The sequence below is a fragment of the Elephas maximus genome, chromosome 8, assembly GCF_024166365.1.
Source record: "Elephas maximus indicus isolate mEleMax1 chromosome 8, mEleMax1 primary haplotype, whole genome shotgun sequence".
Lineage (NCBI taxonomy): Eukaryota > Metazoa > Chordata > Mammalia > Proboscidea > Elephantidae > Elephas > Elephas maximus.
Window position 1 is genome coordinate 18,762,285 of NC_064826.1, and position 21,191 is coordinate 18,783,475.

General features: G+C 43.2%; 1 protein-coding gene across 1 annotated transcript in view; it reads right to left on the bottom strand.

Moving 5' to 3' along the window:
• The window catches only part of MKLN1 (muskelin 1), a 363,210-nt gene extending 343,206 nt beyond the window's left edge, over positions 1 to 20,004 (bottom strand). Inside the window, exon 1 of the mRNA XM_049893182.1 lies at positions 19,883 to 20,004. The gene's annotated coding sequence lies outside the window, so the exon portion shown is untranslated. The remainder of the gene's footprint in view (positions 1 to 19,882) is intronic.
• Between the last annotated feature and the right edge of the window lie 1,187 nt (positions 20,005 to 21,191).

Here is a 21,191-nt window from a genome sequence, read left to right on the forward strand (position 1 = left end):
AGTCACCCTGGAGTCTGAAGTAGGCAGCTGGCCCCACAGCTGGTCAGGCAGCTATCTAAGCAGGGAGCCTCTCCAGTGCCAAAATAAATGGGTCAGGTGGAAAACAGATGACCACAACTGCAAGCAATGTTGATGGCTGGTCCAAGGGAGTAAAAGTGAGCAAGTTATCCTGGATGAACACTGTAAGGGGCTTAGGTGAGATGGGAGGGGCAGGGGGCAGTCCAAGAGCAAGGTGTAACAAGGAACTAGAAATGGGCTGCAGCTGATATATACAGGCAGAAGCCGACCACAATTATGCTGGAAAGGTGGGTGCATCACCACCACCTGGCTGTTAATCTGGGTCCTCCCAGGGTTTTTTTTCATGGTTCGAAGTGAAGTTTACGATTCTCACAACAATTCTCAAAACCTGATGTCCACGACCCTTCCCTACCATCATAACTCTGTATTCTATTGGGAAGGTAGGATAGCTTGGCCTGGGTGGTGCCAATGGAAGCACAGAGGCATTTGCAGTAACTACCCTGAAGTACAACACATGCCTACAAGGGAGATCAGTTAATATGACTATTATTCAAATTTATGCACCAACCAAAAAGGCCAAAGACGAAGATTGAAGATTTTTACCAACTTCTGCCATCTAAAATTGATCAAACATGCAACCAAGACTCATTAATAATTACTGGTGATTGGAATGCAACAGTTAGAAACAAAGAAGAAGGACTGGTAGTTGGAAAATATGGCCTTCGTGATAGAAATGATGCTGGAGATCGCATGATGGAATTTTGCAAGGCCAACAACTTCGTTGCAAATACCTTTTTTTTCAACAACAGAAACAGTACCTATACATGTGGACCTTGCCAGACGAGATACACAGGAATCAAATCCACTACATCTGTGAAAAGAGAGGCTCGAAAAGCTCAATATCATCAGTCAGAACAAGGCCAGGGGGCAACTGTGGAACAGGACATCAATTGCTCTTATGCAAGTTCAAGTCAAAGTTGCAGAAAATTAGAACAAGTCCACAAGAGCCAAAGTGCGACCTTGAGTATATCCCACCTGAATTTAGAGACCATCTAAAGAATAGATTTGACACATTGAACATTAGTGACCAAAGACCAGATGAGTTGTGGAATGAGATCAAGGGCATCACACACGAAGAAAGCAAAAGGTCATTAAAAAGACGGGAAAGAAAGAAAAGACCAAAATGGATGTCAGAAGAGATTCTGAAACTTGCTCTTGAACGTAGAGTAGTAGCTAAAGAGAAAGGAAGAAATGAAGTCAAAGAGCTAAACGGGAGATTTCAAAGGGTGGCTCGAGAAAACAAAGTAAAGTATTATAATGAAATGTGCAAAGACCTAGAGTTAGAAAACCAAAAAGGAAGAATATGCCCAGCATTTCTGAAGCTGAAAAAACTGAAGAAAAAAAATTCAAGCCTCGAGTTGCAATATTGAAGGATTCTCTGGGCGAAAAATTGAACAATGCAGGAAGCATCAAAAGAAGATTGAAGGAATACACAGAGTCACTGTACCAAAAAGAACTAGGTGACATTCAAACATTTCAGGAGGTAGCATATGATCAAGAATCAACGGTACTGAAAGAAGAGGTCCAAGCTGCGCTGAAAGCAGTGGCAAAAAACAAGGCTCCAGAAATTGACAGAATACCAACAGAGATGTTTCAACAAGCGAATGCAGCATTGGAGGTGCTTGCTCATCTATGCCAAGAAATCTGGAAGATAGCTACCTGGCCAACTGACTGGAAAAGCCCGTATTTGTACCCATTTGAAAGAAAGTAGATCCAACAGAATGTGGAAATTATCGAACAATATCATTCATATAACACACAAGTAAAATTTTATTGAAGATCATTCAAAAACAGTTGCAGCAATCCATCAACAGGGAACTGCCAGAAATTCAAGTTGGATTCAGAAGAGGACATGGAACCAGGGATGTCATTGCTGATGTCAGACGGATCCTGGCTGAAAGCAGAGGATACCTGAAAGATGTTCACCTGTGTTTTATTGACTATGCAAAGGCATTTGATTATGTGGATCATGACAAATTATGGATAACATTGCAAAGAATGGGAATTCCAGAACACTTAATTGTGCTCATGAGGAACCTGTATATAGACCAAGAGGCAGTCGTTCAAACAGAACAAGGGATGCTGTTGGTTTAAACTCAAGAAAGGTGTGCGTCAGGGTTGTATCCTTTCACCATACTTATTCAATCTGTATGCTGAGCAAATATTCCAAGAAGCTGGACTATATGAAGAAGAATGTGGCATCTGGATTGGAGGAAGACCGGTTAACAACTTGTGATATGCAGATGACACAACCTTGCTTGCTGAAAGCGAAGAGGACTTGTAGCACTTACTAATGAAGATCAAAGACCATAGCCTTCAGTATGGATTACACCTCAACATAAGGAAAACAAAAACCCTCACAACTGGACCAATGAGCAACATCATGATAAATGGAGAAAAGATTGAAGTTGTCAAGGATTTCATTTTACTTGCACCCACTAACAACACCCACGGAAACAGCAGTCAAGAAACCAAACAATGCACTGCATTGGGCAAATCTGCTGGAAAAGGCCTCTTTAAAGTGTTGAAAAGCAAAGATGTCACTTTAAGGACTAAGTGTTTTCAAGGCTTGGTGTTTTCAAACACCTCATATGCATGTGAAAGCTGGACAATGAATAAGGAAGATCAAAGAAGAATCGATGCCTTTGAATTATGGTGTGGGCAAAGAATATGGAATACACCATGGACTACCAGATGAAAGAACAAATCTGTCTTGGAAGAAGTACATCCAGAGTGCTCATTAGAAGCAAGAATGACATACTTCATCTCTCATACTTTGGACACATTATCAGGAGGGAACAGTCCCTGGACAAGACATCATGCTTGGTAAAGTAGAGGGTCAACAAAAAAGAGGAAGACCCTCAACGAGATGGATTGACACAGTGGCTGTAACAATGGACTAAAGCATAACAACAATTGTGAGGATAGCACGGGACTGGGAAGTGTTTTGTTCTGTTGTTCGTGGGGTCACTATGAGTCAGAACCAACTCAACAGCACCTAATAACAACAACAACAATAACAACCTGAAAAGTTTGCAGGGATGGCTATTCTTATCCTCAGTGGCAGGATTCTTGCCTTCCTTGCAGGAGACCCGGGCACAGTTCCTCTCCGATGCATCTCATGTGCAGCTACCACATGTCTGTAGGGAGGCATGTGTGTTGCTATGATGCTGAACAGATTTCAGTGGAGTTTCCAGACTAAGACCTGGCGATCCACTTCTAAAAATCAACCAGTGAAAACCCTATGGAGCGCAACGGTCCGATCCTATCTTGCACAGGGTCATCATGAGTTGGGGGGTCGACTCTGGCAGCTAACAACAGCAGCAACATTCTAAGATCCAAGAGTTGAAGTAATGGTCTGAAACAGTTATTTTAGGCCCTGAATCAGTGAGAAAACTAGCCGCATGGCTTGATTAGTTGAAGTATTTTTCTAAATTGTAGTCAATGCAGGACACCTCTGTTCTTAAAAACTTACGCAGTGACTGAACTGAATGGCTTAACTGTCTCTAGTTTGTGATTTCCAGCTCAGAGAGAAGAACAGTGGTGAACATCATGGATAAATAGAAGATTTCTGACTTGTGCACAATCTAAGCTGCACAAACTGAGCTTTCAGCTGAAAATTTTTTTTTCTTTTTTCTTTTCATTTCACTCAAGTCAATAATCATTTACCCACTGGATATTGCTTAAGGCAGAGTTTTCATCTAATTGTCATTTAAAGGGGTTGAAAAGGAAAAACTAAATAATAATACCTCATTTGTGTATCACGCTTGTCTTTCAAAGAAGACATCATAATCAATTTTATGGTATCTAATTTACGGTAACACTTTTAGAATGTAAATACTAGTAAGTGCTATTATCATTTTACAAATTATGCCTGAAAGACATCGAGGCATGAGGGAATGAAATAGTTGGTTCAATGTAACTTTCATTTTGGAGGCGGCATGGCTGGTTTGCTTTTCACTTTTTTTTTTTACAGAGAAGCAATGCTTTTAGATAAACATGCTTATTAAGATGTGTCTTGCCCTCAAATTTTAAAATGAAAAATACCTTGCTTAAAAGAAATAACAAAGACCAAAATGTTCATGCATACCGGTGATCAAATCTCTCTCTTACAATGCTAGATCAAAACTAATCAATGCCTACTACCCAGCTCTGTTTAATCAGCACAGTTGCGATAATCTCGTGCCATACCTATGAGAAGTCAACTGTGTGTATCACTACTCCCTTCGAATGCATCATGTTGGAAGGATCTCCCCATCTCAACTGGATTTGGAAGGTGCCATTACATGTGCATTTCTCACATAAGAAAGAACACAAAATCAAAGCTTCGGTCCCATCTACCCAAGGTTTGCATTCCCATATTTCATTACTGTTATTCTCCAAAGTAAGAACATCCTATCTGTTCATCAAATATCAGTGATCACTTAGCCCATTTCCATTACTATTTCAATATAAAAGTTTTATGTAGAGATACGTCCTAATGCAGCCTTTTTCAAATACGCCATGTTGGATGGGTCACGTTTTGCCTCCTAACCCCTTCCCAACTCTTCAGACATTGTGCTGTCCAGCCTCCTAAAGAATGATAACCAGCCTTATAGGCTTCTTAGCAGCAACCTCACACACTAGCAAGAGGTATGTGGAAACCAACTCTGGAAATCCTAAACCCAAGTCCCTGTAGGGATGGCTTTTCCCTGAAGAGCCTGAGTAGTCCTGCATGGAGGCCTTGTGAACTGGAACCAGAAGTAGATATAATGCAACTGCATCTGAACTCATATAGAACCTTTCCTGGATCAACCCTATTGCCTCAGTGACTCCACTCTGAATTGCCTTGTCACTTAAGAAAAGCCTTGCACCACAAAATCCCATCTTTGTTTCTATCAGGACTCTAAGAGTTCAAAAGAATTTATTAGGGTTCCTGATCAATCATAGAATCTCCTCTAAGACATCATTTCTTTATTCATCCAATCCTTCTCTATTCAATAAACATCTACCTCATTTCTGAATATCATTTGAAGCCAATCCAATCATCCTTTTGCCCCCATCGCTCCAGTAAATACTCATCTGTGAAGATCATGATGACCTCTATGTTGTCAAATCCAATGGTCAGTGGTCTTCATCTTGCTCGCCCTCTCAACAACATTGGGTACCAATAATCACGCCCTTCTTCTTGAAACACTTTCTTCACTTGGTTTCTATCACACCACACCACACTGACTCTCCTCCTACCTCATTGTTTTTATCTGTCTCTTTTGCTGGGTCCTTCCCAACCTCTGAATGTTGCATTCCCCTTGGGCTTGATCCTCCACAATCTCCCATCCGGTCCATTGCTTTAAGCACCATATCTCTCTCCTGTTGTGTCCCATGAACTCCTACTTGGAAGTTGAAGATGGTTTCTTTTCCCAGAGGTGCTGAAGTTTGGGCTGGGCACTGAAGGGTGAGATGAATTGGCCAGAGGGAGAAACGAGGCATTTTAGTTAGGGGAACAGGATGCAAAAAGGCACAAAGGCAAAACCTGTGTTCAGAGAAAAGAGAGAAGTCTGGTGTGGGCTGGAGATGACTGGTAACATAGGTTGTAGCTATACTGCAAAGAAACTTGATTGACAGCTAAGGAATCTGGACTTGTATTCCGAAGACAATAAATGATTATCAGGAGTTTTGAAATAGGGGAGAGATGTGATCATTCATGTTAAAAATAAATAAATAAAACTTTAATGTCCGAATGAAGGCTGAGCTGGAGTAAGAGGATATTGGAGCCAAGAAGGCCAATTAGAAGGTGCTGTAATAGTCAAGGAAACCCAGGTGGCGTAGTGGTTAAGTGCTACGGCTGCTAACCAAGAGGTCAGCAATTCAAATCCACCAGGGACTCCTTGGAAACTCTATGGGGCAGTTCTACTCTGTCCTATAGGATTGCTATGAGTCGGAACTCAACTTGATGGCAGTGGGCTTGGTTTGGGTTTTGGTTTGGTAAAAGTCAAGGAAGCCCTTGTGGCACAGTGGTTAAGAGTTAGGCTCGTAACCGAAAGGTCAGCAGCTGGAATCCGCCAGGTGTTCCTTGGAAACCCTATGGGGCAGTCCTACTCTGTCCTACAGGGTCGCTATGAGTCAGAATCGACTCCATGGCAACGGGGTTCTTTTTTTTTTTTTTTGATGATAGTCAAGGAAAGGGATTAAGGTCTGAATCACCATAGCAGCAGGGGGATGAACGTAGTAACCAATCCAAGGGCGACCTAGAAGGCGCGTTGAGGACATAGGTATTGATTAGACAGGGGCTTGTGAGGAATGGGGAGAGGTCAATGAAACGTAGTTCAACATTAACTAAACGCAATGGGGGGAGGAGAGCAAGGGTGGAGAGGATGATGAGCAGCACATTAAGTCTGCAGTGACGGCAGGACGCCCAGTCTGCAGCTCAGGAAAGACCTTTGGACTGGATAAGCTCAGAAGTCAATGCTCTTTGGTAGCTATGTCCTCTGAATGGTGGAGTATCCAGAGGAGGACAGAGACAAGGATGCAAGAACAGAGTCCTGATGGAAAACACGCAGCAGCCTGCAGAGAAGGAGGAGCCAGAGGGGAGCCTGGAAAGAAGCAGGCAGAGAGGTAGGATGAGACTGGAACAGAAGGATGTCTGCAAGCCAGGAGAGAAGAGACCTTCAAAGAGGAAACGACCAACAGCTCTCACTGGGGGCGGTGGGGGGTGGGGGTGGGGAGAGTGATAGGATTGGTAATAAGAAGATCTGAGGAGCGCATTTTCTAGAGAAGCAGCAGTTAGACTGGAATGGACTGAGAAGACTCCTCCTTGGAGTCTGGCTGTGAAGGAAACTGGTAGTGGCTGGGAAGTAGGTGAAGGTGAGCAAGGTGTAGGGTTTTTTTTTTTTTTTTTTAATAGGATGGAGTCTCGAGTCTGAGAGGTGGTCCTCTAGCTTCTGCTAAAACATCTCTTGGGAGCTTATGACCCCATGAGACAACCTCAGTGCTTTTTTTCATTTATTATTATTACAAAAATACAGATAACACAACATTTGGCAATTCAACATTTTTCATGTACAAGTCGGTGAGACCAACGACATCAATCACGTTTGTGCAACCATCACCGATATCTGTTGCCAAATTTTCCACCCCCATAAACAGAAACTCAGTCCTTCCTAAAACAATGCTCTCTTGTGGTTTTGAACAGCAACATATATCTAGCTCAGTTCAACACTTATTTGTCAAATACCTGCTATGTCTGAAGCATTGGGATTGGCATCTCAGTGTCTAAAATGATACATAAGGCACAGTCATGTCTTGGTCATTTACTTTATCGGTCAAAATCTGCCTCCATTCACCCACAGTTTTCTGTCCTCTGGAGCTACACATAATAGAGGAATTTCTTCCGTGCAGCAACCCTTCATCTAACTGAAGGTGGTTTTCACCTACCTCCTGGGTTTTCCCACTTGTTTGACTTCCGTGAAATAATCCCATCTCTATGTTTGCATGTATGTTACTACCAGCTGACTGTTCTCCTCCGGATATCCATAGCCCAGTCCACCAAAGTCCGTTTTAAAACGGGGCACTCAGAATGAATGGGGAGGCTCCCCAACTGGCGTAAGCAGTGCTCTCTCCCTTTTCCAGGACATGATCTTTCCGTCAATGCCACCTGAGATGGCATGAGTGTCCTGACAGTCACATTGCTGACTCACGTTCCTTCACAGTCAACCCAAATCCTGCGGTCTTTTGCACTTGAAATGTTGATAAACTAGGTCTCCCAAATTTTATATTTAGACAGTCAACTTTTAAAAGCCAATTGCAGGATTTTACATTTGTTTTCTCACTAAGTATTATATTTTTAATTTGGTTTTCATTAGGCAAGCATTTTCATACCTTTTTGAAGTCTGATTTTCTTTTCTTTTTTAAATTTCTCTACAACTCTCCTTGGTAGTAAAAAGAGCAAGGGCTTAGGAGTTGGCCAGATCTGGATTCTAATTCTGGCTTTGTTATGTAGCGCAGTGACCTTGGACACGTCATAGGATCTCTCTGAGTTTCAATTGGCTTATCGGTGAAAATAAGATGATCATATCTATGTTGCAAAGCTATTCTGAGGCTTAAGTGAGGGCAGGACAATACCTAACACGAGTGCCCAATAAATATTAATATTCTTGTCTTCCTTTTCTTCCATTCTCTCAGCTTTGTGTCCTTAGCAGAAGCATGTCATAGAAGTCATTGCTCAAAACAGGAGCCCAGGACCAAAAGAAGACCCTTCAGTACAATAGTTAAGCATCTGGGTTCTGAAACCAGGCTTGTCTACTCAACAGCTGTCTAATCAGAAGCAAGTTGATTAATTATCTTAAGCCTTGGTTTTCTCATCTGTAAAATGGGGATGATAATAGTGCCTATTTTTCCAGCTTTTCAGGAAGATGAAGTGAGATGATAGGAAGCACTTTTGCACAGACCTTGCACATAATAAGTACTCAGTAAGTGGAGCATTGGCGGTGTAGTGGTTAAGGGCTCAGGCTGCTAACCAAAAGGTTGGCAGTTCGAATCCACCAGCCGCTCCTTGGAAACCCTATGGGGCAGTTCTATTCTGTCCTATAGAGTCACTATGAGTTGGAACTGATTCAATGGCAATAGGTTTTTTTTTTTTTTTCAAGTGGTTTAAGTATTATTATCACCCCTTATTAAACCTCCAGGTAACAGTGTTCTATTCACCCCTACTTTGGGGAGCAATTTTTCATCTTTTATTACTGTACTAATATCTGTCCCATGTTCCATTATATTGTCTACCAAGATTCCATGAAAACTCCTGTCCAATGCCATGTATGACAAATAGCCTTTAATCCTCTGTCCAAATTACTTTATTTACAGAAGAAACCCACAAGCTATGGGATGGTGGGCAGGTCATGTGACATCTCTGTGTTGTGGAAGTAATAATACTACCAACCTCAGAGGCTGGGGATGGGGATTGCATGACATAAAGATATGGGGATAAAGAAATGAGAGTCGTTTGAAAGTACTTGGTTTGAACCCACCTCTTCTGTGACACACATGTACAGAGACTTGGCTTCTGTGGGCTGGCAATGGTCTATTGGTACGTCTTCTGGGCTTTGACCCCAGTGTTCCTGTCTTGCCTCAGTCCTGCCTCTGATACTTGCTGCTCTCCTGTCCTGCAGTAGTGCTGATCCATTCTCCTCTGTTCCCTTCAGGAGACAAAGCACTTCTGAACGTGGCCTCTAAACCGTTTTCTGACTCTTTCTTACCTCTTGGGGTCCACTGGCAGCACTGCTGGAATACCTGGGCGGCACAAATGGCTAAGTAGTCAGCTGCTAACTGGAAGGTTGATGGTTCAAATCCACCCAGAGGTACCTTGGAAGAAAGGCCTGGAGATCTACTTCCAAAAAATTAGCCATTGAAAAGCCTATTGTGCACAATTCTACTCTGAAACATACGGGGTCACCATGAGTCAGAGTTGATCTGATAGTTCCTGGTTTGGTGTTCTGGTTCGGCAGCACTGTCAGTCTCAGGACATGAGAGGACCCCTCACCGGCTGAGTGCAGTTGTACCAGCAAAGCTAAGTGGGTAAAATTCTGCATTTCCTCTATTCTGAGACAAATTTGAAAAACAAAGATGCCACCTTGAAGACTAAGGTATGCCTGACCCAAGCCATGGTATTTTCAGTCACATGATATGCATGCGAAAGCTGGACAATGAATAAGGAAGCAGAAGAATTATTGACAGCTTTGAACTGTGGTCTTGACAAAGGATATTGAATATACCATGGACTGCCAAAAGAACGAACATATCTGTCTTGGAAGAAGTACAACCAGAATGCTCCTTAGAAGCAAGGATGGTGAGACTGCGTCTTACATACTTTGGACACGTTATTGGGAGGGATCAGTCCCTGCAGAAGGACATCATGCTTGGTAAAGTACAGGGTCAGGGGAAAAGAGGAAGACCCTCAATGAGATGGATTGACACAGTGGCTGCAACAATGGGCTCAAGCACAACAACGATTGTGAGGACGGCGCAGCACTGGGCGGTGTTTCGTTCTGTGGTACATAGGGTTGCTGTGTCAGAACTGACTCGACTGCACCTAACAACAACAACAAGGACCAATTTATTACATGATGCACCACCCCTTAATGACTGCTTTTAGAATCCTCTCCAAAGCCACTGTCACATTAAACACGTGTACTGAAGGTTCGTTCTGAATGTAGGAATATGAAAAATGTGAAAAACGTATGTACCTTAGAATCTAGAAAATGCTATATATTTGAATGATCCTATTTTTTTTTTTTTTTTCCAGTTGACTATTAACATGAGGCAGTCTCTCCCATTCGGTAGCAATAGCTCTTCTTCATTTTTATTCTTACAATAAACATGAGCAAAAACAGACAAACAAAAACTGTCAATTGTCTTGACTCTTCTTCCCAGTCCCCAGTTACCTCTCAGGTTCAGCCCATCTGGCGTTATTCTCACAGGCCTGTGCCTCTTTTGGGATGAGGCTTTGTCGTTGTGTGCTGTTGGGTTGACTTTCAACTCCTAGCGCCCCCATGTGACAGAGCAGAACTGCCCCATGAGGTTTCCTGGAGTATAATTTTTATGGGAACAGATCACTAGGTCTTTCTCCCACGGTGCCACTGTGTGGATTTGAACTGCCAACCTTTCGGTTAGCAGCCAAGTGCCTAACCACTGTGCCACCAGGGCTCCTTGTTATATAACTCTATGCCTTTTTGTTATGTATCTTTTGTGCATGTCCTTTAAATATCCAAGCTTGTCAGAACACTTCTTGAGCAATCACATTGATCTTTTTAGATGCTCCCTCTTTACTGAAATCACTGGTTGCACGAATTTTAATTTGAAGATTATTTTATTCCTCTTGAGCTAAAGTTCCCAGTTCCAGAATCTCATGCCCATATTTCCTCTCAGCTTGCTCAGTCTCCTTTGTGTCAGGCTAGCGAGTGCAGAATTGCCTGCTTTGGCTATTACAAATTCAAGGGTGCCATGGTCCCTTATTTTAAGCTGTCTGTCATTTCCACTTCACCAACACATTCTTCTTCATTCGTTAGAATTAAGCGTAACATAGTACCTCTTTGATAAGCGATTGGTTTACATTTAAGTCATGGCAACTTTATTTGATGCTCAGCTTTCAGCAGAATGATATCGTCAGTAGATGTTGGAGAAGTTGAAGTTCGCCATTATCCTTATATTGCGCTCCTGTGCCAATAACTTTGTCATTTGTATTGGGGAAGCATTATTGATGTTGCCATAACAGGATCACAAGGCAAGCTAGAGCTAGTTGACAACACAGAGCCAGTGGAGCCAGAGAGGGAGCCAAGCCTGGGGATGGGGGGGGAGGGCGGCGCTCCCCTGGGCATGGTCTGTGAGTACAGTTGCTGGTCTGGATCAGGGTGCAGGGCTGTGCAAGATCTAGTGTCTAACAGCAAGTTGAAGTTCAGGAAGCTGTCAGACCTAAGCAGTCCAGCCTGACCCCTGCGGCAGTTATCCATGGAAGGTGAGGCCCATGTGTGTCGTGGTTGAAGGGATCAAGCTGGGGTGTGGGGAGAGTAAAGCTCTCTGGGAAGGGGACTGGTCAGAGCTGGGCTAAACAAGATAACAGAGTCATGGTAAAGTAGGCAAGGATTCAGAGCAGGGTCCAAATCAAGAAGGAGACTGGGAGAGAAGGCAGGATGACCAAAGACTGAACGTGTGGTGGTCGAGGTCGAAGCCCAGGATTGGGCGAACAGGGATGGGAGGTGTAACAGAAGAGTCTACAGGGGTACAAGGCTCACAGCTCGCCTGACTAGAAGGAAGCAAGATGGTGGGGCTGACTCTGATGACACACGTTCCTCCCATCACAACTGGCTTAACTGATTTATTGAGGAGACTGGGGAGCTAGACCTACAAGTGGAGCTCCTGAGACAACCCGGCAGCTAGCTGTTAGGAAAGACAAAGGCCACCCAACTGGCCAGGTGCCTTACCACATGTTCGTGTGATCACACCACTTCTGCTTTTATTTTTACCCAAATGTTCCCTCAGGCTTGTGGGTTTCCATATGTGTACATATCTACTTGACTTACAGGGTTACTCCTCTTTGATTGTGTGTTTCTTCTGAACAAAGTCCATACCTTCATATTGCCATAATACAACAGCAGCTACCATTGACTGATCACTTACTATGTGCTAACTGATTTTCGTATGTGATCTTATTTGAATCCCCACAACCTTCTTGAGAGAGAGATTTTATTCTCCCCATTTCAAAAGGAGGAAACCATATGGTTTATGTAACAGTCCAAGGTCACACAGCTGGGATGCAAAAGAGCTCGGATTTAAGAGTTAGTTTTGTCTGATGACCAATAGGTTGCTTTAAGTAACTTCACTATACTGTGATATGTCTGAACAATTCTCCCTGGAACCTATTACACATTAGATTTTTTATCTATCCAGCTATCTATCTATCTATCAATAATTTATCTATCTAAACTCTTTTACTTATAACTAGATTAAAACAAAACAAAACTCAACAACAAAGGCATAACTCCATAACACCCAGTATTGCATCAAGTGAGAAGGAGAGTAGTAACAAGTACAGTAAAACCTATGAAAGCCAGAAGCTGTGCAAGGTGGAAACCTGTCAGAGAAGGAAAACTCAAATATTTTCCGCTAAAATGAGTGATAGAAATGTGGTAAGGCTGCACCCTGTCAAAGGCGGAACACTTGCGAGACCCAGAAAAACAAGGCAGTCCCATTGAGTTCTGGCTCTCAGAGGTTTCACTGTACTTACTGAATGACTAGATGCAGCTTAAAAATGTGATAAGAACTACGATGTCCTCTCTTGGTTTGGATGTTTATAAAGCCAAGTGATAAGAATTATTCAGTCTGCTTTACAAAACACTACATTCATGCACATGTACGTTACAAGGACGAGAAGGGACAAAGTCGTTAAATGAATACTGAACTGAGGGACAGACTTTACTCCCAGGTGACTCAAATGTGTCTATATGCTCAAATAAACATCAGACGCTAAAATGAAGAAAATAGGAATATAAGAAACAGTTTATTTTCTTCAGAAGTCCAAATCTGAAAATCTTTCTCATGAAATGATCTTCATCTTTGTTTAAATCAGGGTTGCCAAAGTTGTCCCCACGGGCCAAATCCAGCCCAACCCTTGTTTTTGTACAGCCTGTGAGCTAAGAAGGATTTTCCGGTTTTTAAATGGTTGGGGGGAAAAAAATTCAAAAGAAGAATGATATTTTGTAACGTGTGAAACACATACGAAATTCAAATCTAAGTGTTCATTAATAAAGTTTTATTGGAACACATCTACGCTCCTGTGTTTAGGTGTTATCTACAGCTGCTTTTATACTACAATGGCCGAGCTGAGTAGGTAGGGCAAAGACTGTATGGCCCGCAAAGTTAAAATATTTCCTTTCTGGCCCTTTACAGAAAAAGCTTACTGACCCCCTGGTCTAAATAAATAATACAGCACACCACAACATTTTAAATATTGTTTAAACCACAGCTATTATTTTAGTTTCTAACTGAAGACACCAGACCAAAAAGTCATGGCGTCTCTCTTGCTATGGAGCGGTTAGAATTTAACCTGACATGCTTCCATATTCTCAGAACAAAGTTAGAGCCTTTTCTCCTTGGATATCCTCCTCTACCATCTCTGCTGACAGCAGCAGCACCTTTCCACAGAAACAGCAACACACGAGAAGCTGGTGGTTTCTCTAACAGACTATGAGTCTCTTTCTGCCAAAAGGCATCTTTCCCTCTGAAGGATGGGACAGTGGGGCTGGGCCTTCCTTATGAGTAGGACAGTGTACTACAGAGCTTTAGTGCCACCCAAACGGATCCTCCTGACTCCATCAACTGATTCGGGGTGGGATGATGGAATCAGAGAGACGAAGAAGAACGAATTGCTCTTTTTGTCATCACCGGTGACCTAAATAAAGACAAAAAGGACTCAGAATGACCAGAGACAGGTGAACGTTATTTATCAAATGTTTCCGGGAGACACTTCACCTCGCAACAACACGGTACTATAAGCACTCAGTGTATTTGCTCAGGAGTAAAAGAAAGGGAGCAGAATCTCCTTTTTCTTAAGATCAAGTTCAGTTTGTAGTAAAGTTCAAGAATCTGTTTTATTTAATTTCTGAGACTCATAAATTCTATTGTCTTTCTATGTCTCTGTCTCTTTGTCTCCGTATCTATGTCTTTCTCCCCAATTTAACAAAGGTTTACTGGTCATTTCCTACGGGTGAGGCACAGGGCAAGCCCTGGGATAGAAAAATGGAAAGAACAATAATCCCTACTCGTAAGGAGTTGAGGGTTTATGAGGGAAACAAGTTCTTCCTTGACCCCTTAGCAGCATTTCACATGACTTGATCCTTCTTAAAATACTCCTCTCTTGGTTTCCTTGGCACTATGGTCTCCTGGCTTTCTATCTCTAGTTTCTGATTCTCCATCTCTACTGCTAACTCTTTCTTTTCTACCCAGTCTCTAATTGATCACAATTTAGACCTGGGATGCCTTTTTTTCAATTCTATCTACCCTCCCTAGGCAACCTTTTCTTTTTCTGAACTGATAAACCCAGTTCCGGTAGCTTCCCTGAGCTTCAGACCCTCATATACAAGTCCAGAGTGAACATCTCCACTTATTCGCAACTTCTGACCTTCCCCTGCAATTCTGCTCTGCCCTGGACGTCTCCATCTCAGTAACTGACGCCTCTGCTCATGCATCTGATCTTGGCAGAAATGTCAAGTCAACTCTGACATTACCTCTCTCCTAACTCATTCTTCCCATTCAATCATCAAGTTCTTTAAAATGACTTGACTGTGACCATTTCTCATCATGTGCTCTGCCACCGCCCTAGTCCAGGCAACCATCATCTTTCATCTGTTACCCTTCCAACTGGTCTCTCCATATCTGTTCTTGCCCTACTCTATTTTATCTTCTCATAGACCTTGTTTTTAAGAGAAAAAAAAAAAGCCAATAGTCTTTAAAAGGAAACACAGTGTTAGCAACATACACGTGCTGTTCTTCATCTTAATTTTTTTACCTAATAATATATCGTGAAGATCTTTTCACATAAGTACACCTAGAATAGCCTCTCTCTTTTTAACAGCTGCCCGCTATTCAATCGTATGATTGAACCGTAATTTATTGAACCGCCCCTCTTCTGATTGCCACATAGGCTACTCTCAGTCATTGACTTCTAAGAACTTTGCTTCAGTGAAGATCCTAGAAGAGTCATCCTTCAATATATATGTGAGTATATAAACTGGATAAATACATAGAAAAGGAATTGCTAGGTCAGAGGCTTTGTACATTTAAGACTTTGATAAATATCGCCAGATTGTACCAACAGAGGTTGTACCAACGCTCATCCCCTCTGACAGTGTAAGAAAGTGTTTTGCTTCCCGGTCTGGCAAGCCAAGTATGTTATTAAACTTTTTGACTTTTGTCAACCTGATATGTAAAAAAAACTCACTGTAGTTGTAGTCTGCGTATCTCTTGTTATGAGAAAGGATGAACATTTCTTTTTCATGTGTTTAAGATCCTATACAGCCTTAGCCTCACAGACCATGAATCGAACTACTCTCTTCCCAATGCCTTTATTTTCCTTCCCTACTTGCCCTCAGTCCTTCTCTTCCACAAGAATTGCCTCTATCCATTTTCTCTAGTGCCATCCACTCTTCAAGCCACTGCAGTCTGTTTACTCTCCCCATTACCTCAATAAATTCTTGCCAAACACAACTTTGACTTCCTTGTTGCAAAATCTTTCTTTCCCTACCTCTGAAATGTCAGTATTTTCATAGGGTTCCATAGTAAGTCCTCTTCTCTTCCTACTCTATACCTTCTCTCTTGGGAATTTCATATATTTCCATGGACCATCAATTTCTCTGATAACTCTAGCACAGAGCTCTCTCCTGAGTTTGAGACCCTCCCCCGCCTCCACCCCTGCCACATGGTACCTTATGTGGTAGACAGCTTCACTTCGATATTCCAACCTACTCAACTTCTTGAAGCCTCCATCTTGGTGAATGGTACCACCATTCTCCCATTTATCTAGGTCATAAATCTTCTCCCACTCCTTAATGCTGCAGATATAATTAATAATCAAATTCAGTTGGTTCTAAACCAAAACCAAACTGAGTGCTGTTGAGTTGATTCTGACTCATAGAGACCCTATAGGACAGAGTAGAACTGCCCCCATAGAGTTTCCAAGGAGCGCCTGGTGGATTACAACTGCCGACCCTTTGGTTAGCAGCCATAGCACTTAACCACTACATCACCACGGTTTCGCAGTTGGTTCTACATCCTTAATATTTCTTGAATTCTTTTCTTCTCCTCATTTCCATTCTTATTGTCTTAGTTTAGACATTCATTTCTTTCCTAAAATGCTAAAACAACCTCCTAACTAGTCTCCCTGCTTATAATGTTACTATTAAATTCTCCAAACCAGAGTGATCTTTCTAAAATGGACATTTGGTCACTTCAGTATGGTCCTTAAAGTTCATAATGGCTCCCCATTGACCTTAGAATAAAGTTCAAACTTCTTAAGAAGACATACAAGATCTTTCCCCGCACAAAACCATGCTCATCTTTCTGGATGTATCCTTCAGGACTTCTGCCATGCAATGTTTTTACTGAGAACCACTACCTGCTGGACACTGTCCTTCATCCTCAACTCTCTGGCCATATGAGCCACACTTTTTTTACCTCCAGGCCTTTACACACAGTGCTCTCTTTGCCTGGGATGCTTTTCCCTCTAACTTACCCATTTGCCTGGTTATCCTTCTCCTTTCTTATCCTTCAGCATTCAGCTCTTCTTGTTAGGGACCCACACTACCTCAGCCAGGGGTAGGTACCCCTACCATAAGCTCCTCACCATTGCATGATCAACTGTGTACTCATCTGTCTTGCCATTATACTACAAGGTCCTTCAGAGCAGGGACTGGGTCTTATTCATCTTTGAAGTACCTGACACATAGCAGGTACTCAGTAATGAATAATGAATGAATAAATAAAGTGGCAGAATTGGGTTTCAAACTCAGGTCTTTTCTCTCTGGCACAAATCTCATGTTTTCCCATGCTATTTCTTGGCATCTTGGATCTGAAAAACTCTAAAATCTTCCCTAGATATACTTTTGCCTGTCAGTAATCAAAATATGGGTAAATAGATCGTTCGCTCCCTGAAAATTTAGTCCTCTATTTACTTTGCAGCCCTTCCTCCATCATTTCACTATTTCGTCTGTCTAAGTACTTTGAGTTAACTGAATCTAAAATGAGAAAGACCCTTGAAGAGGTGGATTGACACAGTGGCTGCAACAATGAGCTCAGGCATAACAACGATTGTGAGGATGGCTCAGGACTGGGCAGTGTTTCGTTCTGTTGTGCACAGGGTCGCTGTGAGTCAGAACGGACTCAATGGCGCCTAACAACAACAACAACAACAAAATGACGGAAAGATCTTTCTCTACACTTTTATATCCTTTGTGCCTCTTATCTTGTTGCTTCCACAAGCAAGACAGCACATCAGGAGCAACGTAGATTTTATTTGATTGTCTGGCAACTGACATTAAACATGGCATATCAACAGTAAATTATTTCCCATTATTATATCCCCCAAGAACTCCACAGCTAGGTTATTAAAGTTTCAGTGTTAAAATTTAACATCGCAAAATCCAACTAAGATTGGAAATTTTTATGTAGTGAGTTCAGTGTTAACCATAGAATTTTGTAAATGCAAGGGATCTCAGAGATCCTTTAGTCCAGCACTTTCATTTAAGTTTCCATGAGGAAACTGACATGGAAAGACTCAAAATGGCTTCCCAAGGTCACCCAATCTATACGAGAAGTCAGAGCAAATTTCCTGGCTTTCAATGGGCTGGTCTTTCCTCAATGTCATATACATGATTTCCAAGGGTTTTTTTTTTTTTTTTCTTTCTAAACAAATCACTTACACTAGAACTCACCTAACTATTTGCATAATGCTTATCTTTATGATATCGCCTTTGTGATATCCTTGTTATAAACAGGAAGGAAGTAGGAACAAAGCCGGAATGCTTGTCCAGGCACATAGGAGAATTGGGAAAAGGGACAATTAGCACACAAAGCGATGGGGTTTCCCATGGGTAGTACAGCCTTGTAGTCACACTCTTGTTCCCTGAGTGTCGCAATGCTAACCCAAGCTCATCTCTCTTCCCTGGACTGGGATTCCAGTCAATTGTATGGCTTATTTAGTCAAAATGATCTCCCCAGCATCAATGTGTATTTTCTGTGCTTCATTTCAGAAATAAACCTACTCTCTACTTGAGTTTGTTTTAGTTCTCATGTTGAGGAATGAAGATTCCGGGTAAAAGAAATAAAGACGATGGAATTTTCGAGGCTTGACCATTTCATGAAGAGTTTTCTCAAATGGCAACTGGCAGTCTACTTTATTCGTCAGATTGTGATGTTTTCCATGGAAATTAAATTTAATTGGGATAATTTGTTTTCACGGCAAGCACAAATTTCTTTCCAACAGGATCCGTTTGATAATATTTTACCAGCTAGTGCTACGAGACCAAATATAAACCAGTTCTGAGAAGCAGGAAGTGAACCTGACTGGTCCTGTCTGAGTGTTCCTGGCGGTGACGCAGATCCAGAAATCAAATTAGGAAAACAAGATACGTGGGTGTGAGATGATGGATAATAATCCAGGATGCTAGAGCATAAGCAAGAACGCCGTTAAGCAAATGCCATTCATTTTAATAACACCCTGAGCAGGTTGATTTCCACAGAACACAGGGGTGATTAGAAAGCAGGATGCGCTTGAGTTTCCTAGCAACGGCATGTGCTTTGGAGACAGGCATTAGCCTTTGGGCTAATCCCTTCAGCCCCTTACTTCTCAATGTATGGCTGACCTTAAAAACTGATGTTTTAGAAAAGTGCTTTGAAATTTCCAGGAGTGAAATGGAAAGGAATTAAAAAAAAAAAAAAAAAAAGATGTCCCCAAAAATGCATTCAGGTGAAATAAGTAACGTTCTTCTGTGCCCAACCTGTCTCTATGGCCACTACTCTCAGCTGTTTGCGAATCCCATGGGCTAAAGGGCAAGGGACGGGAAATTGCTGGAGGGAAGTCAGTCTCCTCACTCAACACTGAGCAGTATGGCAACGTCTCAGAACTACAGCTCTGAAAGACGGGGTGAAGAGTGGGTGGGCAGTGTGCGTGGTGGGGAGGCTTACAGGGAGGGGGGCTGATGGGAGGGACTATAGACACTTTTCTCTCTTTAAACCAAAGTATCCTGGTCTAAGGGGCTTGGGGGAGGGAGGTGGTGAGGGGAGAGGAGCTATTTTTCCTATTGATTGTTTAATTGCACCAGAGGCTGTCAATCGGAGGCCACTGGCCAAGAGCATTATTGTCGCGGCTAAAGTGAGGCTGGGCAGGCTTCCCATCCCCTTCCCTAGTTTTAAACAAGACAACCCAGAAAGCGCAGCAGGCTGAGAGTCTATGGTGCGTGTCTGCCTTGGCTATTCGGCTGTACCCTACAGCGCCAGGGCTGATGGGATGCTATTTCTCAAACCCTGAATCATTGCCTTGAGCTGTGCCCTGGGTTCGGGATGCACAACCCCGCCCTCTGTACAGCCTGGGTCAACTGCGGGCGGCATTCGCACGGCAATTACTGCTGCGTTTTGCTGGTCATCTTTCTAAAGGCCTGGGTCCCTTTCAGCTGGGCACTGGGCTCCTTCGGTCGGGCCGGGTGCCTCCTGGCTCTCCCTGCCTCCCCACCTAATCCCCTGCGCGCTCCCTTTCCCAGGCGACCCCCTGCGCCGCCCCACTTACCATGGGTCCGCGGGGAGGGCCCAGGGCGCGGAGCCCTCCCTGCTCCCGGGCGGCTCTGGGGGAGCTCGGTGTTCGCCTCCAGCCCTGTGCTCCCGGAGAGATCGGATTCCTCCCCTCCTCCCCTCCACTCCGGCCGCCGCCGCCTTCTTGCATGACACAGCAGAACCGCAGCTGCTGCCTCGAGTCCCAGCCGTCCGCCCAGGCAGCGCCGCGCCCGGGACGCGGGAGGGCGGGGGCGAGGCAGGGGCCGGGGCCGGGGCTCTCGGCCCCCTCTACACCACACACCAGTTGCCCAGGTGGGGACAAAATAAGGCGAAAGCTGGCCAGGCCGACCTTTGAGGAATGCTGGGGCTTGGCCACAGAAGGGATGGGGTGAAAAGGAGAGTGTAAAGGAGACCCCGGGGGGGGGGGGGCAGGCCGTCTCAGGTAAAGACAGGTGAGCAGAGGTCCAGAAGTAAAGGGTCAGACTAAGAAGATGAAAGGAGGGCAAAGAGAGGTAAGGGAGTAGGGCTGCGGAGAAGAGAGGGAGAGGCCCAGCTGGGAAAGGGTGGGCTTCTGGAGACTGAGGCCTCAGCTAAGCACCCAGGCAGGAAAGGGACTGATAAAGGAGGGAAAGGGGGCAAGAACTAGGCATTAGCTAGGAAAGTAAAAAACTGGGGGGTGGTGGGGAGATATTCTAGAATTAGCAGGGATGTGGTGGATGGGGATCATTCACCAGGGTTAGTGAGGTGGAGAGTGAAGGCAAACCAAAAGGAAGGGTCAGCTGTCTTCCCACTCTCCAATCCAAACACGCAGTTTTCCTTATAAAATGGAAAACCATGAGCTAAAACGTAAAAATAGCTATCTCGCTTAGATCTAGAGGAGAAAAATCTCCATGGCCCATACAAACTTTTTTTTTTAAGGCAGAGATTTGGGTTTTCAGGTGCAAGGCCATAGAGGCTGTGATTCCATAATATTGAGAGCACTCACAACTGAGAACACCGTTTCTACACATCACTGGACTTTATTCAAAGTGGTTAAGCTCTTTCAAAGTGTGGTTAAATGCTTCAGTTAAACGCTAGAAATGACAAAATTATTGGACCAAAAATATCATAAAACTATATGCTTCTTTCTTTCTCTCTCTACAATCTCCAGTGCCTAACATGTACAGTATGATTAAAGGAAAACCGTGCATTTTAAAAATTTTCTTTCCCACTAAACATCATGCATTTTGCAGCAGACCAGCTTCTTCTCGCTATTTGAAAGAATGTGGTCAGAAAAGTAACACAAACACCACCACGTTGGTGTTGTCTGTACCTTCCAGGTCACA